Raw genomic sequence first — 22,459 nt, 5'->3', positions numbered from 1 at the left:
ACCCTATCCGCCACACAAGAACAGGGGGGGGGACCCTTTCCTCCTTTTTCTGCATGGCGGCGACGGTGTTCTATGCACTCACGTTATCTTGACTCTCTAGCGGCGACAGCGGCATCCAGCGGTATCAGTCGGTCGCTGCTAGCGCTGGGGGGATGAAAGGGGGGCGGAGCTGGTTACGAGGCCGACGACAACGCCGACGACGACGCGAAACCCAGGAACGGACGCCAAAGAGCTGCGCTCTAAAATAAGCCAAGCGCCAAGCGTGCTCCGGACGGTATACAACGGCATGCCGCTGGAAAAAGGGGGTCCATACCTCGGGGTTCAAAATGCGCAGACACGGCATGCGCTTCAGCGTAGCCATCAATTTGCGGTTAAGCAAGCTACGCTTTTGAGTTTTCTGCTCCGCATCAGCATCTTACAGGCAGCGAGGGAGCACCTTGAAAACCAGCACGACGGGGGCCACGTCTCGTTGAAGTTGAACAATCAAGGCCTAAAATTTAAAAGAAACCATAACTATCAGCGCTTAATGTTTAGCATTTCGTGATTTCAGTAGACTTACCTTCATGTTGTGGCATATTTCTTGTGGATCCATGGTGCTTTCAAGGTCTATTCTGCGAACATAAAGAACGGCGAAATCGACACGCTCGAAGCGCATCGTGAAGACAGCTCTCGCCAGGCGCACTGCATTGTAGCCAGCAAAACTGAGTGTGCAGGGTTTAATAGACTCAATTAGGCGCAGGCGCGACCTATTTAAGAATTTAACCTGAATGTCGCCGACAATGACACCGCGCAAGGACGGCATGACTGAACACGATCCAGCGAGGGGTAACAAGACCACGTGAATGTCGACCTAGGTGAGCTGGCAGAAACCACAGGGATTTAGCAGCAGCACCTAGCAGCGTCTTTTCCTAGGCGTACAAGTACCTATCTGGGGGCAGGCAGTACACCACTGGCCCACGTCATACCCGGTTTGGCTTCAAACCGGGCACAGCCGGCCTGCAGGGAGACGCTTCTGTCGCAACTGCTCCGCTTAGCTTACCGCGGGTTGCCTGAGTACGTCAGCGTACGTTGGGGTGCGCCGCATCGGCTGTGGCTCACGCTCTGGATCCCGTATGATCTGCCTCAGTTCGTCCCGGACAACGTCGACGATAGATAGTGCAGTTGGAGCCTGAGGTGTCTGCAACTTGTTGAGCTCTTCCCTGATCACTGACCGGACGGGCTCCCGTAGGACTTCAAGGTCGTTTGGCACGTCTCTGAAGAAGATATAGGCAGGTGCACAGCTTGCCTCACGGTTTTATTGCCGAGCCCGCTGTTCCAGCGTCTTTTCGATGTTCGCTGCTTCGTATCTGAACTCGGCGACCGTGCGCGGTGGGTTGCGGACGAGAACTGCAAAGAGTTCCTGCTTTACTCCACGCATGAGATGGCGCAGTTTCGTATATTCACTCATGTTTGGATCAGCACACTTGAACAGGCGGGACATGGCTTGCGAGGTTGGCTTACGACTAGCTGTACCCGTGTTACCTGGGTAGTCATTGTGGTGGCGCCCGTTGTCGGAGTTTCTCTTGGCATGAAGAGAAGAGGGCCGAATTCGGGCGAGTCACCTCGAAGACGGCGGCTCGTCTGCTGGTGTACAGGTGTCAGTTCCACGGGATGCACTCACTGGTTGTCGTGGCTACGCTGACTTTCCTTCGTGGGGCTTCGACTCGTACCCAGCACCTCCACCAGAAATGTAACGATGTTAATAAAACAACGATATTTATTAAGGGCCATTCATTAGTCATGAGACACCCGCCTTTCCTTGAGTGCGAATACTCGGCAGAAACCGTCGTTTCTGATCCGATCTTGCGTCGCCCAAGCAGCCGAAAATCTCGACAGCACAGGTTCCACACTATACAACAACAAGGAAGTCCGTCTTGGAAACGGTCCCAGCCTGGGTCCAAGGCAATGGGACAGGATTGACCCTGACTGTGCACTCTATCCGCAAGCAACGACAACCCCTGTGGCCCGCGACCCCTGCCGACCACTAAACCAAGAGTGGGTGGGAAGGGGTTCCTCAGGACCCAATAAAGTTCTTTCCTCCTCCTTATTAAGGGCGAACTTGCGCCCACACCTAAAAGTCACTGCGGTCGTGAAGAAATCCCCGGCAGTCGCGTTCTCAAACTGGCCTCGAACGGTCTTCCTCTTCTCCCGTGACACCTCGTGTGCGTGGCGCATGCAAGCCGGGTCCGACCGGCTACCCGTGCCACGAAGATCGCTGCCTGTTGTTGCTGAACAACACCATGGTACGGCGTGCCCAGTTTCCAATACGAATGGCACGCAACCTAATATGTGACCAAGTTGCCGCGGCAATATGTCGAAGCTCTATGCCATGGATTACTGTTCTATTGCATAGAACAGAGTTGTGGTCGCAGGCAATACGTTCTGTCGAAATTCCTTGATATACGTACAACGGACCACCTTGACCAGTTGACATAACTCAGAGGGCTGACATGCAAATACACCCAACGCTTGACTTGATGTATTCATGGAAACTAAGCTCTTTTTCGTTTAGCAAGTTGCAACAAACATATAGGCCCAACTGAACCCTAACCGCATAACCAGGGCTGTAGAACAGTGACTCGAGGCACTAGACTACACGCTGGGAGGCGGTGGGTTTGAACTCTGGTGAGAGTTGTCAGCACCTGTGGGGAGCGTACCGAGCGTATCCTCGCGGTTCTTGCCAGGGTTCCGATCCACTAGCCGGTGGGGCGACAGCGCACTAGCTCGAACTACTCGGTGGTCGAGTTGCAAGTGCGCTGTCTCAAGCCGTACCTTTCTCGCAGTTCGAGAGTAGGACGGTTGCAATCCAGCCCAGCTCACCGACCGGAAGTTGGGTGTCCGCTAATAAAAAAAGTCATGGGCAGGGTTGCAGTCCCACTAGGAACTTTTCTTCTTTTGAAAAAAAAATATCCCTTAATGCGAAATTCAAGAGCACGTTTTCATCTGGCGCCGCATCGTAGTCATCGTCGCTGCAGAGCGTCACTACGCTTTTCTTCTTATGCTTTTCCCATTCCCTCCTCCTCCAATTTCCGCCTCATGCTTTCACGGTATCCTCCTCCTCCACATTTTTCTCGCGTTATTTTCGCTTTCATCCCCCGCTGCGCTCCGCGTTCGCTCTTTCATCTTCACTCTGCTCATTCGCTCGGTTGCATCGACAACGACTGCGCCGATGCTAGGATGACCTGCCGAGGCACGCGGACGTTTTATGCAGGAACGGGCACTTAAGAGCTGCGCTCGAAATAGCAACTTACAGATAGGCATGCTGACCGGGCGTCAATTATGCCTCAATGAGTTTGCTAAATCCCAACCAGACTCACCACAGTTTAAACTCAGCTACAAGAAACTGCTTAGTTAACAATAAATGCTACATGTACCATTGTCACTCGAATTCAGGAGATGCCAGGACGCAACGTTGGCCTCACCCATATTTTGTGTGCCTCGCAACACGTTCCTAGTTAGGGACACGTGAGGGGCGGTGGGCATGCGCAAAATAATCAAGTCAGCATCCTTTATACTAACATCAGAAGTGTTCTGAAAAACCGTGACTCATTATCATTCGCAATTGGCACGTGGTCAGCCAATATAATAGCTTTAACTGAAAGATGGCTCTCGAATGACATTCAAGACTCAGAACTGTTTGATGATAGTAAACGATTGACGATATACCGCTGTGACCGAACAGAGCGCCGTGGTGGCGGCGTACTTCTTGCCCTTTCGAAACGTATCCCATCGTCACCCATTCACATTAGCACCAGTCTTGAATCAGTGTGGGCTACAGCAACTCTGAACCATCAAAGGGTAATTTTAGGCGTTTGCTATCGTCCACCTTCCTCCTCACCCGCATTTACCAATGAATTTCATTATGTAATTAGTTCCATTACGACAAAGTTTCCTTCTACACCTCTTATTTGGTGACTTCAATTTTCCTAATATAGTTTGGAACAGTGATATACCTAACTTATTATCTTCTTCTGATTTGAGACATCGGCATTTGTACTACATTTTAGCTAACTCAATTGGTCACACAAGCCACAAGATTAACATCCAATTTCGCAAACATTCTCGATTTGATCCTAACCAATCGTCCTGATTATGCCTCTGCCATCCCTTACTTACCCGGTATTAGTGACCACTTATTGCTAAATGTTCACTTTAATACTCCGTTTCTGAAACTTCCGAAGAGTAAAAAAAATAGAGGCTATGAGAGAGTTAACTTTGAAGCAATAAATAAAGAGCTCAGTCTATTTCTTATATCCATGAATACTTTGTCGTCTTTCTTGTGTGTGTTGTTTTGCGCTAAACAAAGTATTCATGGATTCGCACCAACTAGCCCGCCAACGCATTGTGCTGAACTATATTTCTTATATCTTTGAGCGATCTCGAAAATCGTAGTGCGCAGTCAAACTGGAATATGTTTTCGGCAGAGGTAAATCGCTTAATTAATAAACACATCCCAACCCGTACTATAACATGCAACCCGCGCGCGCCTTGGTACAATAAAAAATTAAAGCGGCTATTCAACAGAAAAAGACGATTGTATCGTTCCGCGAAGCAATCACCCGCTGACTTACGTTGGAAAGCCTACGCATTAGCATCTAACGCCTATGTAGCCGCACTCAAATACGCTAAAGAATCGTTCTTATCAACCACATTACCATCCAGTGTGACAACTAAGGTAAAAAAGTTTTGGCGCGTCATACATCCACCTTCCGATGATTCTATCACTCTTAACAATTGCTCTGGTAACCCTGTTCCGAAAAAGCTATGCGCAACTCTCCTGAATAATAACTTTGTTAAAAATTTCTCGTGCACAGCTGAAATTAAACCACCTGTGTTGAATTACTGTAACTTCTTAACTATGCTTCTAGTGACTGTTGAAGTTCCCGGAGTTCGACTAATAGATTCATTGAAGATAGATTCGTCACCCGGCTTTGATAACATCAGTGCTAAATTTTTGAAAAACACCTACTCTTATAGTTCCATTATTTTAACCAAAATATTCTAGCAATCACTCAACACATCTACTGTTCCGTGAGAATGGAAAATAGGAAAAAGAATTCCTTTGCATAAATCCGGCAGCAAAACGTCGCCTACAAATTATCACCCGATATCATTAACCAGTACCTGCTGCAAACTGCTAGAACATATTATTTTTACTAAACTTGCGGATTTTCTTGAATCTAATTCATTCTTTTTCGCCATCACAACGTGGTTTTCGAAGATTATTCTCATGTGAATCACAATTAGTAACATTTACTCACAAACTTCACCAAATACTTGAGCGTTCTTCTCTTGCAGATTGCATCTTTTTATATTTTTCGAAAGTCTTTGAAGAAGTGTGTCATAAGCGTTTACTTTATGAAGTAAGCAAATTAAACCTCGATCGTAAAGAACTGATGAACGTTTGATGGCGCGATGAACGTAATGAGCTAGTATTTCTTTTATAAAATCAAGCCAAGGCCTTGACAATGTACAAATTAGACAAAAATATTTCGCCTCTATTTATTCCCCAAAATTTTCTTTCAGAAGAAACTGCTAAAGCAAGTGCTCTTAAAAGAACCAGCTTATGTGTCTTCCAGAATCGATCACCCGCAAAGTTTCCGTTCCCTTTAGTCGAAGAAATGCATTGTTTGACTGTTTTTTTTTTGCCCAAGACAAGTAGCGAGTAGAACAACCTTCCCTCGTCAATCACCTGCATAGAAGTCATAATGATTTTCAAGCCTACCATTAGTGACTAAATACTTCACACTAGTTGAATAACAATATCTTCACTAAGACTTTTTTGGTGTTTCTCGTTCTTCATTTGCTTTTTTTAGTGTACTTGTGGCGCACTAAGTCTGTAGCATTTTTTAAGGAATATTTTGTTTTTGTGTTAATGAGCTATTGTTACAGATGTATTTTTTTATGTACCATCTACCCATAACCTGTATAACGCCAAATGTGCCTTGAGGGTATTGTAAATAAAATAAAATTGCATAAGCAAACCACCGATATCTCTAACATATGAATAAGTCGAATACGGCCCCCATTCTCGCGCATCCTATTCTTGTACGTGTTACCGAGCGAATTCCTGTTGATATTGCCTCTAATCATGCATTTTTTTCTTTTCCTGTTTTCGCCGTTTTGTTTTTGTTTGTGGCTTATATTTCTGTGCGCCAGATGGCGCTTCAGAAAGGACTTTCCTGAATAAAACCGCGGGGAGCAAGCAGACGGGCCGAATGGAAGGGCTCCGAAGTGCTGCAGGGGCAGCGAGCTGTAGCGCAAGGTTCTGGTGCTTTGTGTGCGTAGGAAAAAAAGATGGTGACCACCTTAGGGCTAAAGGGCCTAACGCATACACTAAAAAGCGTATCGGCGGGTATGCCCCAGCTGCGTTTAATCGCGAGGAGTTTCTAAAGGGTAATAAGAAAAGGTAAACCGGTATAGACATCGTTTAGCATGGATTGGGGTTTGACGTCACGGGCTCTATAGGCAGATCGCTTAACCTTATCTCAATCCCCTTCGACCCATACGATGGGTACGCCTCGTGTGGTGAGGACTGCGGAAGAACGGCACGCCTACCAAGAACATCGTCGTGAATAGAAGCAGGTATGTGCGCTGCGAAGGCGAGCGGCACGTAATATGGACGAAAATCATACCGCCAACGCCAAGCGTATGTACCTTTGACTGGATGACCCCTACCGACTCCACTGCCGTCTTAATGGCGAGTGACTTCGACACAGACGTGTCTCGGCCAGACAGAAAATGGTTGGTGGTGTTTCTCTTAGGTTCGGCATTCAAGATTATACTAACATCAGTGTGCCCACGACGCGTCATAGGTCGTGGGCAGACCTCACATTGGTCATGAACCTTTACAGTAATGCCACTGGCCGTATATCATAGAAATCTTAATGCGATAGTCACCGGTGTGCGCAAATAATAAATCTAAAAAAGGAAACAAAAGATGGTTAAAAAATAAAGAAAGCATTGACTTTGCAATTTATTAAAAGAACAAAAATCGTGAAAGAAGGAAATTCATTGTGGTGTCTATTATTTTCATTCAACATATTCACTAACAACCTATTTATCGCCATAAATACAGCTCCACTGGTCATCCACCTTCACAAAGTGGAATGGCTCTGAATTTTTTCTTTATTTTTGCTCAATTGGTTGTTGGAAGTATTTGGTTCACCGAGCAATCAATATATATTATTTTTCATGCTTTTCAGTTTCTTCGGTAGATATGTGTAGGTAACTAGTATTTTAAATTTTTTTTCTGCATGTCGGTACAAGGTCGGTACAAGGAGGAACCCAGGCGTTCGTTGTTCTGAGTGCGAGCGTACCTACATGTTGGAAGAAACTGGGTTTGAGCCCGTACGCGAAGCAAACGGGGCACTTTCTATCTGTAGGATGTATGTGGTAGAGTCGCGACTAGACCGTCTAGAGCAAGAGGAAGATTGTGAAGCTAGAAAAGGGACACAAGAGCGGGCACGAGCAGAGGAAGGTGGTAGAAGATAAGCTAGCCAATGTATAAATGAAGCTGAGGGCCACTCATACGTAATGTAATGATGAATGCTTCCATACGACCACCGTGAACTGCTGGCTCCGAAGCGAGAATAGGGAAGGACGCCAAAACCTTCACGCCTGGAAAGCAGTGGTGGTCGCGTCTGTGATGTTCACGAATGGGATACCAATGACGTGTGGGCCGCGGAACAATACAACAAAGCGAAGGGCTTTGCTGAGACAGGAGGTGAGGTCATCGGGGCCTCAGGTGCAGCTTTCGACGACGACTACGAGGAGGAAAGACAACGAGCGGGGTTTGCTCGGGGTTCAAACATGCGTACCCTAGAACCGGTGGCAATAGAGAGGGTTGGTGCAATCTAGCGAGTCCAAATTAATCACTTCCGGGAAAGCCAATTAGGGAAGTGATATCGAAAGCCAAGGAACACATCTGGGACACAGTGGAGGAGAGACACCTTGTGGCGATAGCGGGCGAGGTGATTGAAGTACTGCAAGGACGGGGGACAAGGATCGCGAAGCAAATAACCAAAGGACTTACCAACCTGATGAGTATTTCAAAGGAAGGGCAAATCACAGCGTGCACGGTGCCAGAGGTTAAAAAGTAGGTGTATGCGATCCAAGAGGCAGTGCTTGCAGTAAACAGGGAAACCTGGACGCTAGCTAAGGCAACGTCACTGACATCAACGGAGAAGTGGAACGAGCAAGCCGCGAAGACGTTATTGTGCCTGACTGGGTGCATTTTATCGATTGTGTAGTATAAGATAGGTTGGACGTCGGTTCGCGACACGGGCAGTAGCTTTCTTAGGTGGGCCCCAGTCAATTAGGAAGGAAGATTAAGAATCGAATGTAGCGACACACCAAGCAAGTAGCAGAATGAGACCACAACGAGTTAAGAATGAACGCACAAAAGACAAGTATTGAAACGATAAAATTGTTACATGATCACGCTATGTAGGTCGCAGGCAGGAAAAAATGGCTGGAAATTGAAACGCCCCTGAATGACGAAGCTGAATGACAAAGTATGCCTCGACCAAAACGGATTTACGAGAATTGGAACAGCCGCCTGTTATTGACGGTTTTCTGTAGAACGGGTGCAACGGAATGACAGGTTCAAGGAAAGGCGTTGGAGCGGGCATGATAATTAGGCGAGGAAGTAAATAAAACGTGGCTTGGAGTAGCTTATCCATGCACCGATAGTGATAGCAAATATCAAAATAAAGAGTTGATTGACTGCATTATAAGCGATATTGATGAATCGACAACCCCAGCAAGCAACCATTCAGGATATTAATGAGTTCAAAAAATCTGGTCAAGTGGTTTTAGGAAAAGATATGAATGCGCACATGGAGGATTCCGACGTATATAAGGATTACAACGGTTCTGTTGTAGTGGATCTGTGCGGTGAACAGAATCTCATAGTAGTTAACAAGGAGAATAAGTGTCATGGATAGGTAACGTTCCAAGGCGGAAAGAGGCAGTCATGTATCGACTACGCCTTAGCTTCAGAAATGGTCCACGAACGACTACACTAGATGATGATAGATGAACATGGTAAAATTGCCTGTGTGCCGGGGATAAACTTCAAGCCTTAAAATTTGTGCGGTATACTAACGCCTAACATGAACCAAATCCATCAGAATTTTGAAAAACGAATAAAAAGCAAATAGCAGATCCCAAAAAGCATAGAGAGGAAATCGGAGGCGTTTACTACACAGTCTGGAAATATAAGAAACTGGTAGATATTATACAGCAGGAGATCGGATAGACACGGCAAAAAAAAAATTACACATTGGAACGCGGAAACCTTGCTTTATTTCCCTGTTCTGCCGATTACAAGTTATAGAAATTGAAAGGCGCAGTACCAAAAGTAACTTTGCATATAAAAATAAGAAAATACAATGCAGGTATTCACGGTTTAGCTCGAAGGGCAAAGCAATGACTGCGACAGCAAGCAAACGATGCCTCCTCTGCTATGTAGTGGGAAGGGCCCACCGTAGGCCACTGGGCGTCATAGGTATATATCCGACGCGACAGTTAGTGCACATGCTGCGAAACTGCGTCGTTCGCGCGAACTAATACACACGTTTAAAGGTGAGCAAGCTTGCACTCGGCGAGCGCGGTTAACGAGCGGTACCTGTGGGCTTGTACTTAAGGGACCCCATGAGTACTTTGTTTAGCGCAAAACAACAGACACAAGAAAGACGACCCCCAGGACAAGGCGCTACTCTCAACTGACATCATTTTATTGCGTCACTTCTTTATACACAGCTGAAACCAGAGGAACATGCGCAGTGGGCACCATGTGGTGGAGCCAAAAACATCCGATCACAGGAGCGCACTCATGCGACAGAATAAAAAAAAAAAACCAAATTCGGCGTTGTACAAGGTTAAGGAAGGCACACTAATGCACTGTGACCCCAATGACTGAATGCAGAATGCTTCCGATAACTCTCGGGCGGTGGTGTCACGGCTCTTTTTCAAAATCGTGGTATCACGAAACATGGGTTTACGCTTGCATATTTTACAATGCTGAGCCAAATGGGAACCTGTGCCTGTTGGTATGGATCGCTGATGTTCTCTAAGGCACTTGTTAACACAGCGGCCTGACTGCCCTACATACACTTTGCCACATGACAAGGGAATCTTATATACCACACCGACGCTGCAATCTACAAACTTCGCGTGGTTGTTTTCACAATCTGGTTTTTTAATTCTTTTAGAAATACGGCTGCACAACAATGACACTTTCTGAGGAGCGGAAAACACTACCGGAATTTGATATCTAGTGGCGACATTGTTTAGATTGTGAGCCACTCTGTGGCAATACGGCACAGCTTCAGGTCTCTTCTTTTGTGTAATACAGTTACTTTTGTGCCGCTTCCCTTTCAGTTTCTGAAGCAATACCTCCGAGACTGACGTCACCACCACGCTTGGGTAACCAGCAGCCTGCAGCCTATTTAACTGTGCAATGAAACTCAGGTTCGCAGAGTGATGACAAGATTTCATAAACGAAGATTCTAGACACATCAAAGCAAGGGCGCGTTTCACAGTCTTTGAGTGCGCAGACGCGTAAGGTAAAAGTTCCTTACGTGCACGTGGCGAGTACATCCAACAGGCATGGCCTGTTTCTAAGGATAGCTGCAAATCTAAAGTCTGGAGTTTACCATCCCTAGATAGCTCATGTGTGAAAGTTAAACTTTTGCCATTGTCATTGAACAGAGTTAAAAAGTCAGCTACCCTAACGGAGCATTCGTTGTTAGTCTGTTTTATCACAACAAGAAAATCGTAAACTCGTCTAAAAATTTGAACCGAGTCATTGTTTAAGGCACTCTTAAGAGCGCGGTCGACAAACGATAAAAAAATATTACAAAGAGCAGTCGTCGCACATGAACCAATACACACATCATTTTTCTGGATAAAAAGGTTATTTTCGAACCGGATAAAAGTCGCACTTAAATAAAATTCACGAAGGGACATGAAACTTTCCGAGGACAACGCGGTCGCATTGCGAAAATCTACCTCGCCACTTTCTTTGATGCACGTCATCACACTGAGAAATAGCTCATCATGCGGTATTGGATAGTAAAGATCTTCGACATCAACAGAAAAAATCTTGGCTACTGAATGCTTGTCTTCCAGAAAGGAAACAACATCGAAAGAATCCTTTATACCATAAGGATCGTCAATAGTTAAAAGCTTCAACTGTTCTTGCAAAAAGCGGCTAACCAAAACCTGCCAACAGTTGTTTTCACTGACTATTGTACGGAAAGGCACATCCGGTTTGTGCGTTTTTGCAGTGAAAAAAATCTCTAGAGCAAGTACCTTACATTGTTTTACATATGTCACAATCTTGGTGAGGCCTATATTTTCCAACAAAGAAATGGCTTTGCGTTTTACCTTCTGAGCTTTCTCATTTGCCGTGACGAAATTCTTGTTGACAGCCTGAATGGCTTTTTTGTTGAAGACCGCAGACGGAGCTATCACAAAGCCGCCCTCTTTGTCGCTCAGTACTTCGTTCTGGCCGCCATTGGAATATGAACCTGGCAACGTTTAACGCTAGAACGTTATCTAGTGAGGCGAGTCTAGCAATGCTATTTGAGGAATAAGAGGGCAGTAAATGGGATATAATAGGGCTCAGTGAAGTTAGGAGGCCGAAAGAAGCCTATACAGTGCTAAAAAGCGGGCACGTCCTGTGCTACCGGGTCTTAGCGGAGAGAAGAGAACTAGGAGTCGGATTCCTGATTAATAAGAATATAGCTGGTAACATGCAGAAACTCTATAGCATTAACGAGATCGAGGGTGGCAGGTCTTGTTGTGAACCTAATAAGAAGTACAAAATGAAGATTGTACAGGTCTACGCCCCTACATCCAGTCATGATGACCAGGAAGTCGAAAGCTTCTATGAAGACGTGGAATCGGCGATGCGTAGAGTGAAAACTAAATACACTATACTAATGGGCGACTTTAATGCCAAGGTAGGCAAGAAGCAGGCTGGAGACAAGGCAGTGGGGGAATATGGCATAGGCACTAGGAATAGCAGGGGAGAGTTATTAGTTGAGTTTGCGGAACAGAATAATATGAGGATAATGAATACCTTCTTTCGCAAGCGGGACAGCCGAAAGTGGACCTGGAGGAGCCCGAACGGCGAGACTAGAAATGAAATAGCTTCATACTCTGCGCTAACCCTGGCATCATACAAGATGTGGACGTGCTCGGCAAGGTGCGCTGCAGTGACCACAGGATGGTAAGAACTCGAATTAGCCTAGACCTGAGGAGGGAACGGAAGAAACTGGTACATAAGAAGCCGATTAATGAGTTAGCGGTAAGAGGGAAAATAGAGGAATTCCAGATCAAGCTACAGAACAGGTATTCGGCTTTAACTCCGGAAGAGGACCTTAGTGTTGAAGCAATGAACGACAATTTTGTGGGCATCATTAAGGAGTGTGCAGTGGAAGTCGGTGGTAACTCCGTTAGGCAGGATACCAGCAAACTACCGCAGGAGGCGAAAGATCTGATCAAGAAACGCCAATGTATGAAAGCATCTAACCCTACAGCTAGAATAGAACTGGCAGAACTTTCGAAGTTAATCGAGAAGCGTAAGACAGCTGACATAAGGAAGTATAATATGGATAGAATTGTACATGCTCTCAGGAACGGAGGAAGCCTAAAAACAGTGAAGAAGAAACTAGGAATTGGCAAGAATCAGATGTATGCGTTAAGAGACAAAGCCGGCAATATCATTACTAATACGGATGAGATAGATAGTTCAAGTGGCTGAGGAGTTCTATAGAGATTTATACAGTACCAGTGGCACCCACGACGATAGTGGAAGAGGATAGCCTAGAGGAATTCGAAATCCCACAGGTAACGCCAGAAGAAGTAAAGAAAGCCTTGGGAGATATGCAATGGGGGAAGGCAGCTGGGGAGGATCAGGTAACAACAGATTTGTTGAAGGATGGTGGACAGATTGTTCTAGAGAAACTGGCCACCCTGTATACGCAATGCCTCATGACCTCGAGCGTACCGGAATCTTGGAAGAACGCTAACATAATCTTAATCCATATGAAAGGGGACGCCACAGACTTGAAAAATTATAGACCGATCAGCTTACTGTCCGTTGCCTACAAACTATTTACTAAGGTAATCGCAAATAGCATCAGGAACACCTTAGACTTCTGTCAAGCAAAGGACCAGGCAGGATTCCGTAAAGGCTACTCAACAATAGATCATATTCACACTATCAATCAGGTGATAGAGAAATGTGCGGAATATAACCAACCCTTATATATAGCGTTCATTGATTACGAGAAAGCGTTTGATTCTGTCGAAACCTCAGCAGTCATAGAGGCATTACGGAATCAGGGTGTAGACGAGCCGTATGTAAACATACTGAAAGATATCCATAGCGACTCCACAGCCACCGTAGTCCTCCATAAAGCAAGCAACAAAATCCCAATAAAGAAAGGTGTCAGGCAGGGAGATACGATATCCCCAATGCTATTCACAGCGTGTACAGGAGGTATTCAGAGACCTGGATTGGGAAGAATTGGGGATAAAAGTTAATGGAGAATACCTTAGTAACTTGCGATTCGCTGATGATATTGCCTTGCTTAGTAACTCAGGGGACCAATTGCAATGCATGCTCACTGACCTGGAGAGGCAAAGCAAAAGAGTTGGTCTAAAAATTAATCTGCAGAAAACTAAAGTAATGCTTAACAGTCTCGGAAGAGAACAGCAATTTACAATAGGCAGCGAGGCACTGGAAGTCGTAAGGGAGTACATCTACTTAGGGCAGGTAGTGACGGCGGATCCGGATCATGAGACGGAAATAATCAGAAGAATAAGAATGGGCTGGGGTGCGTTTGGCAGGCATTCTCAGATCATGAACAGCAGGTTGCCATTATCCCTCAAGAGAAAAGTATATAATAGCTGTGTCTTACCAGCACTCACCTACGGGGCAGAAACCTGGAGGCGTACGAAAAGGGTTCTACTCAAATTGAGGACGACGCAACAAGCTATGGAAAGAAGAATGATAGGTGTAACGTTAAGGGATAAGAAAAGAGCAGATTGGGTGAGGGAACAAACGCGAGTTAATGACATCTTAGTTGAAATCAAGAAAAAGAAATGGGCATGGGCAGGACATGTAATTAGGAGGGAAGATAACCGATGGTCATTAAGGGTTACGGAATGGATCCCAAAGGAAGGGAAGCGTAGCAGGGGGCGGCAGAAAGTTACGTGGGCGGATGAGATTAAGAAGTTTGCAGGCATGGCATGGCCACAATTAGTACATGACCGGGGTTGTTGGAGAAGTATGGGAGAGGCCTTTGCCCTGCAGTGGGCGTGACTAGGCTGCTGCTGCTGATGATGATGATGACAGATTTGTAGGCAAGAGTTTTTACCGAAGGAGGGGCACATATCAGATGTCATCGGAGAATGTCTAAGGTGCGGTTAGCCTCGTTAATTAATTTAGCGATGTAAGAGGACCATGAACTATCGTGCTTTAAAATAAGCGCTATGTATTTATTACAGGTCACAGATGATATTGTCGAATTACCTAAGAGATACGAGGGCGCTACATAAGAATGCCCACGATTGAAAGAGAATAATGAGGTTTTATTTACATTCAATGGTATTAACCATGTCTTACACCATTTTTCAACTGTTTTTAAGTCACGCTGCAGGACAGGGATATCTGAGCTATTGTTAATGGGTCGGTAAATAACACAGTCGTCCGCAAATAGGCGTATGTTAGAGGATATGTCATTAGGATGCTCATTAATGTAGATTAAGAAGAGAAGGGGGCCAAGAACAGAACCTTGAGGTACTCGAGAAAGCACAGGAGACCGAAGAGATGAAAAGTCATTTGCAAAAACGAACTGTTGCCGGCGGGTCAGAAAACTGCGCAACCAAAAATAAATTAGGGCCGAATCAGTGACCGCCTACCTCGGTCAATGATTAGGCAGTGACTGAGGTAGGCGGGAATACCGTTCGACACCAACAGGGAATCATACATACATACATACATACATACATACATACATACATACATACATACATACATACATACATACATACATACATACATACATACAGAGCCCCAGCAAAGAACGCGAAATACCCAAAGAATGCGAATACAATAAAACAGAAACGAGAATCACAAAGACTTGATTTTAATAATAGCGGCAGAACCTATGTCATGATGACTGTCGACGGTAGTGCTTAAGCACTAAATCAATATAACGACATAACTTAGTGTCACTGTCAAAGCGAGTCATTAACGAGGCGCGCGCTGCAGCGCGACTCCTCTTTCATGCTTCCATAAGAATACTCGGCGACATCTAGCGTCGCCATCGCAAATCCTGCGCGTGGCCTCCGAAATGCATGACGTCTGATAAACGCGCCAAGTAACAAGGCTTCTTCGTTGCCCTTCTTTGCAGATACACTGCGCCATCTACTGGTAGTGGTGAAAAATCCCCGCGTGGCTTTCGAGAGGATAATTGTGGCACACTGGGGTCTACGAAGGCGCGGCATTATTCCCTCGCTTGCCGCACACTCACTGGCACATACTGATTGGCCTAGGTTGGCAACAAATCCACTAAGGAGTGGAACATACCCAGTGCTTAAAATAGACAGCTCGCCAAAGCGTTGGCGCGAAAGGCGTTCATTGAAAAGCCGCACGTATCCTTTGAATTTGTGGCGCAGCCTGCTCATATAGGATTGTTGTCCTTGAGGAACCCGAACCCGTTAGCCTTCGATTCGGCCCGGCAATGCAGACAACTGAATTATATTTCTTTTTCTAATTTTAGAGTGACACATTCCCAATGGTGCTTACCTTGTTACCCAAGATAGTGCCAAAAACGTTCACTGAAGAGCGGCACACACCTACTAGCACATACCCAGTATTCCAAGTCGGCGTGAAAATGTTTCTCCGAGCTGCAGTGCTTACCCAGCCTCGCATCTAAAGCGACCTGTGTCTGCGTATAAGAGAGAGAGAGAGAAAGAGAGAGAAAACATTTATTCGGACCATCGAGGTGGTTGCTCTTGAGGTCGAGTGGGTGGTGTCCTCATTCCAGGACTCCACTGGCCATGGCTGCTCGACGTACTTGCTGGACGAGAGCTTCTTGTCCCGCCAGGGTATCGCCGGTCAGCTGTACCTCCAACCGCTCAGATGACGTGCTAGGCGTCTTTAAGTGTTGAGGTATGCCCCCGCACCCCCCACGAGATATGAAAGAGTGTAGAGCGTGTGTCGGCGCACCAGGGGCAGATGCCGCGATATGTATGTCGGAACATTTTACTGTATCTGTGTAGGTTTGGAAATGTGTTGGTCTGAATAATTTGGAGAGCTACAGCATCTTCAGTGCTGAGCCTTCTGTGAGGCGGAGGACAAATCCTGCGGTTTAGTCGCTGGATCTGTCGACGCGTGCCTTGCGTCGTCCTTCATGGAGTCCATGACTCATGTGCTTCGGTATCGGGTTCGCCTTGATCTTGCCTCTGACCTCAGGCGGGAGTGATCGTTGCCCATCGAGGGCAGTGAGCTCTGTTGCCGTTCCGGTCCGGTGGAGGATGGCTCTGCCCGCCGCCGTGTTCTGTAGTCTGGCCTTTTGCGAAGCCATAACCGCGTCCGACAACTCAGCGAAGGAGTTGTGCATCCCGAGGGCCGCTAACTCCTCGTTTGAGGTGCTGACAGGGAGATCCAGGGCCGTTTTGTACGCGCCTCTGATGATGGCATCGACTTCTTCTTGGTCGCGTTTGTTTAGCGAGTGATAGTGATACGTCATGCTATACGTTATTCTGCTGATCACCAGAGCCTGGACGAGGCGAAGCGTGTCCTCTTCTCGTATGCCCTTGCGGCTTCTTGTGGTATAGAGTTTGTAAACAGGGATAAGGTGCCTCAGAAAGGCTGGCCAACGTTTCGATAGGAGGACCTATCTTCGTCAAAGGCGGCCTCGTCATCCTCGGCGTGTTAGTTTTAAAGGGTTAGTGCAGTGACGTCACGTGCGGGTGTTGTCGCTGGCGGCTGGTTTTAAAGAGAGAGATTACCAGAGGAAACAAGCGCTGTCGTCCGACGTCTGTAAGCTTCATTCCCAAGACGAGGGGACAAGAGCGTGAGAGTGGGCACGCGGGGAGAAAAGAAAAGAAATAGAAGCAGAAAAAAAGAAAAACGGGGGTTGGGGAAGCCAGGGCGGCACCAAGACAGACAAAAAAAAAGGGGGGGGGAGAGTGAAAGAAAAAGAAAGAAAAATGAAATTTTTTTAAGAAATACGGGGGCTTGGGAGCGTGTTGGGGATGCGAAAGGTTAGGAGGTATTCAGGGGGAGTCGTTGGCGGCATGTTTTTGAGGCATTAGAACGGCCGGTCAAGCTGTCAGTGCGCGAGTAACACAAAAGACAAAAAAAAAAAAGAAAAACAGGCACACGCACACAAAAAAAAGACCATGAGTTGAAAGTGACTTCAGTAGCATAGCAGCAATACGTCGAGTAATTTTGAAATAGTTAAGATGGCGACGAGGAGCCTGCGGTGCAATGTATGGGGTGACTGAAAGGCAGCGGCATGGTCTTTCAAGGGGCACTGCCCCAGTCGGTCATCGTAGGTGTCGTTACGGCGTCATCCAGAAATGGCGATACTCTGGGTTGAGGCGCCGAAAAAGGCATATTGACTTCGGAATGTGTTGATGAGGGGGTTTGAAAAAAAAAAGATTTAAAAAAAGGGGGTGAAGGGAAGGGAGAGGGGGAAGGGGGAGCGAAACCGGAATAACAAACAGGAGGGTGACGCGCGCAGAAGCGGGCGGGGGCAAGTGTACATGGAAGAAGGGGGTTGTACAGTTAGTATTGACGTAAAAACCTGAAAGAGTACATTAAATTGAGTAGTAGGCAGGTAAAAAATTTTTTTCGAAATGGAAGAGTAGCTGAGGTTAAGAATTAAAGTTAGCTGGTGGCCTAATGTGTTTTGTGTCTTGGTTGATGATATGAGAGTTTCAGATTTAAGTTACCGCTTTTAAAGATTCTAAGTTGCCGCGTGCCAAATTAATTCCTGTCGGGTGTAGGCAATTAAACTTGCGTATGAGGTATGATTCCGTATACTTCCTTTCGCGAGGGGAACGGAAATTTGTTTGTAGTGTATAGAGCCTTGCTTTGTCAAATATATGACCATGTTCATTAAAGTGACTGGCTACTGCTTTGGGTAAACTGTGTTTTGTGTCCGCGCGGTGACCATTGAGTCTTGTATTAATTTGTTGCCCAGTCTCACCTATGCATTGGTGGCTACAAGCGGCGCATTCTAGACAGTAGACTACGTTGCTTGATGTGCAGGTGAAAGCCGAAGTTACCTTGTGTGTGTAATTCGACGCTGTACTCTTTACTGTAGTAGTAGATTGAATGTGTTTGCATGTAGAGCACCTGGGGCGGCCACAGGGATTGGTTCCCAACTTCCTTTTTTTCTGTAGTTTGGCGTGCACAAGAACATCTTTAAAATTAGTGTTGCGTCTGTAGGCTACTCTGGGAGGGTCGGGAAAAATGTTCTTAAGTTTCTGGTTGCTGGTGAGAATTGGGTAGTATTTACTTAGGATGTTGTTCACGTTTGGGAATGCGTTTGAGAATTTAGTAGTAAGAAGAGGCGTTGTTGTTCTTGTGATCCTCGGGCGGGGCTTGAGGACCTCGGCTCGATCAAGTTTGGTTGCAGCGATGTAGGCTGTTTGAAGGTCACTGTTTGGGTGGTTCCTGTTTGATAGCGTTTCTTTAAGGTGATCGAGTCTATCTATGTAGTCTTGGTTTTCAACGCAAACGCGATGTAGTCGTGTGGCTTGGCCTTTAAAGATGCCTTGTTTGCAATGTCTGGGATGGTGGCTGGTATATTCTAGGTACTGTTGTTTGTGGAAAGGTTTCCTCTACATCGTTGTCCTTAGCTCACCATTGTCAATGTATATTGTTGTGTCCAGAAAGTTTATGCGCTCAGTTGAGGATTCTGATGTGAACTTTATTGTTGGATGAACAGAATTTAGAAAGGCTACACATTTATCTAGACTGTCTTGACCATGTCCCCAGATTATGAGTATGTCGTCTATGTATCGTAGGTATGTGTGGGGCTTGGTAGTGCAGCGCGATAGCAAATCTGTTTCTAGAATCCCCATAAATATGTTCGCGTAGGTTGGTGCAAAAGGCGTACCCATGCTTGTGCCATGTATCTGTAGGTAGTAACTCTCTTCAAATTCGAAGTAGTTTTGTGTTAGAACTAATTCAAGGAGAGACAAGTAGACTTCATTTGAGTGCTGTGCATTATGTTTAGACAGCGTTTGTTTTATCGAAGATAAACCATCAGGGATTGGAATGTTGGTGTACAGCGCCGTGACGTCTAGTGTTGCGAGAATTGTGTTGTGGGGTAGTGTGCCTTTAGTATTAATGTCCTCTATAATTCTCAGCAGGTGGGGCGTATCTTGTACAAACGACGAAAGTGCTTTTGGCAAGTCAGCAAGGTAGTGGTAAAGGAATGTGGAGATGCTCTCTGTCGGGGTGTTGTTGTTTGATACTATTGGAGGGCCTGAGATAATAGCAGTGTATAGTTCAGCGGATGGAATTTTATGAATTTTCGGAAGGAGGTAAAAACGCCCGGCAGTTTTGTTGCTTGGTTTAAGAAATTTGTATTCTGACGGTGTTATCAATTCATCAGCCAAAAGTGATTTCAGCCTGTTGGTAATTGTCACTGTGTAGGACAATGTCGGATCGTTATCTAGTTTGCGGTAATGTTCTGAGTTGTTTAGTTGTCTGTAAGCCTCGTCCATGTATTTTTCTATTGGTCAAATAACTATACTTCCACCCTTATCTGCTTCCTTAATAACAATGTCATTCCGGCAACTCAGATTTGAAATGATATGACTCTCCTACGCAGTTATGTTTTTAGGTCGCTTAGATGTCTTGGATTGGCTTATAATTTCTTTAGTGACAGTTTTAAGGCGTATGTCAAGTTCTATGGCTTCTTCTGGTTCGAGATTCCAAGTGGATTGGGCTCTAAGTGGTGTCGTCCCGGTGTCTGGTGTGTCTGCAAAATAGTGTCGGATACGCATTCGTCGGGAGAATTCTGAGAGGTCCTTGTGAAGCTCGAATTCATTTATTGTGTTGTTCGTGGGGCAAAAGTTTAGGCCCTTGCTGAGTACGTCTATTTCTTTTTGACTTAATGTTTTTGAAATGTCTATAACATTGGAGCAGTTTAGTTCAGTGGAAGTTTCCTTCCTGTCTGGTACTTCTAAACTCGAGGTCCCTCTTGTCTGCGTGTGGTGGCTGTTTGGCTGCAAGGTTGTTTTTTGATTAAAATTTGCTTTTTTCCTTTGTTTTTGAACCAATTTTCTAGATTGTTTTTCGTCGTAATGTTCTAAATCTCTCGTCTCATCTGGTGTCAGGGTTATGTTCCGAAGTCTGTGGTTAAAAGTTTCGATTTGCTCTTCGCAGTGTTCTTTGAGGATATTCAAAAGTGAAAGTGAGGCATTATGTAATGTTGTTTGCCAGTTTGCACGATGCTGTGGTGGGAGTGTTTCTAGAGCTGGTACAGCCTTGAGTGTTAGACCTTTAGGAATTATATTTTTCTCTGTGCAGATTGTGTAGGTTTTCAGATGGGAGGTGTAGCTCACATGTTTTTCGGTAAGTTTTCTAGCCTGTAGGAATTCGGTGCTTCGTGGCATTGAAGAGTTATTGATTTGCGATGTCTGTCATTTACTTGTTTTTTTTTGCGGGCAGATTTGCGTGGGGTGTTTTTCTTTTCGGCCAGTTTATTATCGTATGCCTGGCTTAATTCGATCTCAGTCTCTGTTTGAGTTTGTGTGTGTGCAGGCAGGCGTGTGGGGGTCTGTGTGTAGACTTCGGTGGTGGGTTTTCTGTTGTCTGTTGCCATTGTGTCTGTTTGCACTGTGGTTGATGTCATTTTTGGTGTTGTGTGTGCCTTGTGGTTCTTTTCACATTCAGCTATCTGTGTTCCAACAGTTCTTGAGGTGACTGTTTCACCTGTGCAGTGGCTTGCTTCACATTCCACTGTCTGTGTACCCTGTGTTCTCGAAGTGACTGTGGCAGTTGTATTGTTCGCGGTGGCAGGCGCCGCAGAGTTGGTGGGGGTGGTATTTGAGGTGGAATTTAAAAGAGTTTTTCTGTACTTGTCATTAATAAAGGACTTGATGTGTTGGGAAACTAGCTTTATTCCACTGCGGTTCAAGTGGAAGCCGTCCCAAGCCAGGTGTTCGTGTGGTGCTTCGTGTATTTCTGCCTGGTGCATGGTGTCAACATTCTTATGGACGTGTTCTAAGTTGAAAATTAATGAGTTGAGCTTGTTAATCTCCTCATTGTGCTTCATGAGTGCATTAGTTTGGTAGATTAGTTTGTAATTCGTTTTATAACCCGCGAGATCTGGTTGGTGGCAGACCTTAGGGTTTGGATGGTGTGGGAGGCTTTCAGGTTGCTCTGGATCCAAAAACCCAGAATCCTAGTCTTATTGCCTTCCATGTTCTTCTGGCCCTCAAGATAGAGGTAGATAGGGCCGGGGGACTTGTAGATTCCTCCTCCGTGCACCCGGAACACCTCAGACTTTTCAGGCGCACAACGCATCCCGCTCGATGCCGCAAATCTCTCCACGGCCGCCGCGGCCTCTTGAAGGGTCGCCTCTTTTCGCGCTAGGTTGGTGGGTCACTAGACGTGATGAGCTCTTGGTGGCCCAAAGCGTGATGTCGCCTGCGTACAGGGCGTAACCTAGGTCGGGGATCTTCCGATGGTTGCCGTCCGGTCCGTCAGGAACGATTTAACGTAATTAAAGATGCGCTCCCCGCAGCTGATGTCATTCAGTCCCTTGAGAATTGCCTCGTGAGAGATGTAATCGAAGGCCCCTTTTAGGTCGAGTGCGAGCAGGCGGTATTCTCCTCCCTTCGGGATGCCCTTGAGAACTTCGTCCCTTAGGATTAGAAACGCATCTTGCGCAGAAAGTCTCGGCCTGAAGCCAAGCAGGGTGTGCGGGAAGAGGTCACCGCCTTCTATGTAATTTTGGAGGCGGGTTTCGGTGACCCTCTCGTACAGCTTGCCGAGGCACGAAGCCAGCGAGATGGGACGCAGGGCGTCGATGGCGGGCTCCTTGCCGGGTTTGGGAATGGTCACGATTTCCGCGTGCTTCCACTCGTTAGGTACGTGGCCCGTGCTCCAGAGTTCCTCGCGAAAAGAACGCGAGAAAAAAGTGGAGGAGGAGGATACAGTGAAAGCGTGAGGTGGAAATTGGAGGAGGAGGGAATGGCAAAAAGCTTAAAAAGAAAAGCGTAGGGTCGCTCTGCGGCAACGATGACTAATGTGGCGCCAGATGAACAATTTCAAAAGATGAATTTTTTTCAAAGGAAGAAAAGTTCCTAGTGGGACTGCAACCCTGTCCACTTTTTTATTAGCGGACACCCAACTTCCGGTCGGTGA

This window comes from Dermacentor variabilis, chromosome 8, assembly GCF_050947875.1.
Source record: "Dermacentor variabilis isolate Ectoservices chromosome 8, ASM5094787v1, whole genome shotgun sequence".
NCBI lineage: Eukaryota > Metazoa > Arthropoda > Arachnida > Ixodida > Ixodidae > Dermacentor > Dermacentor variabilis.
This window is presented reverse-complemented; position numbering follows the sequence as displayed.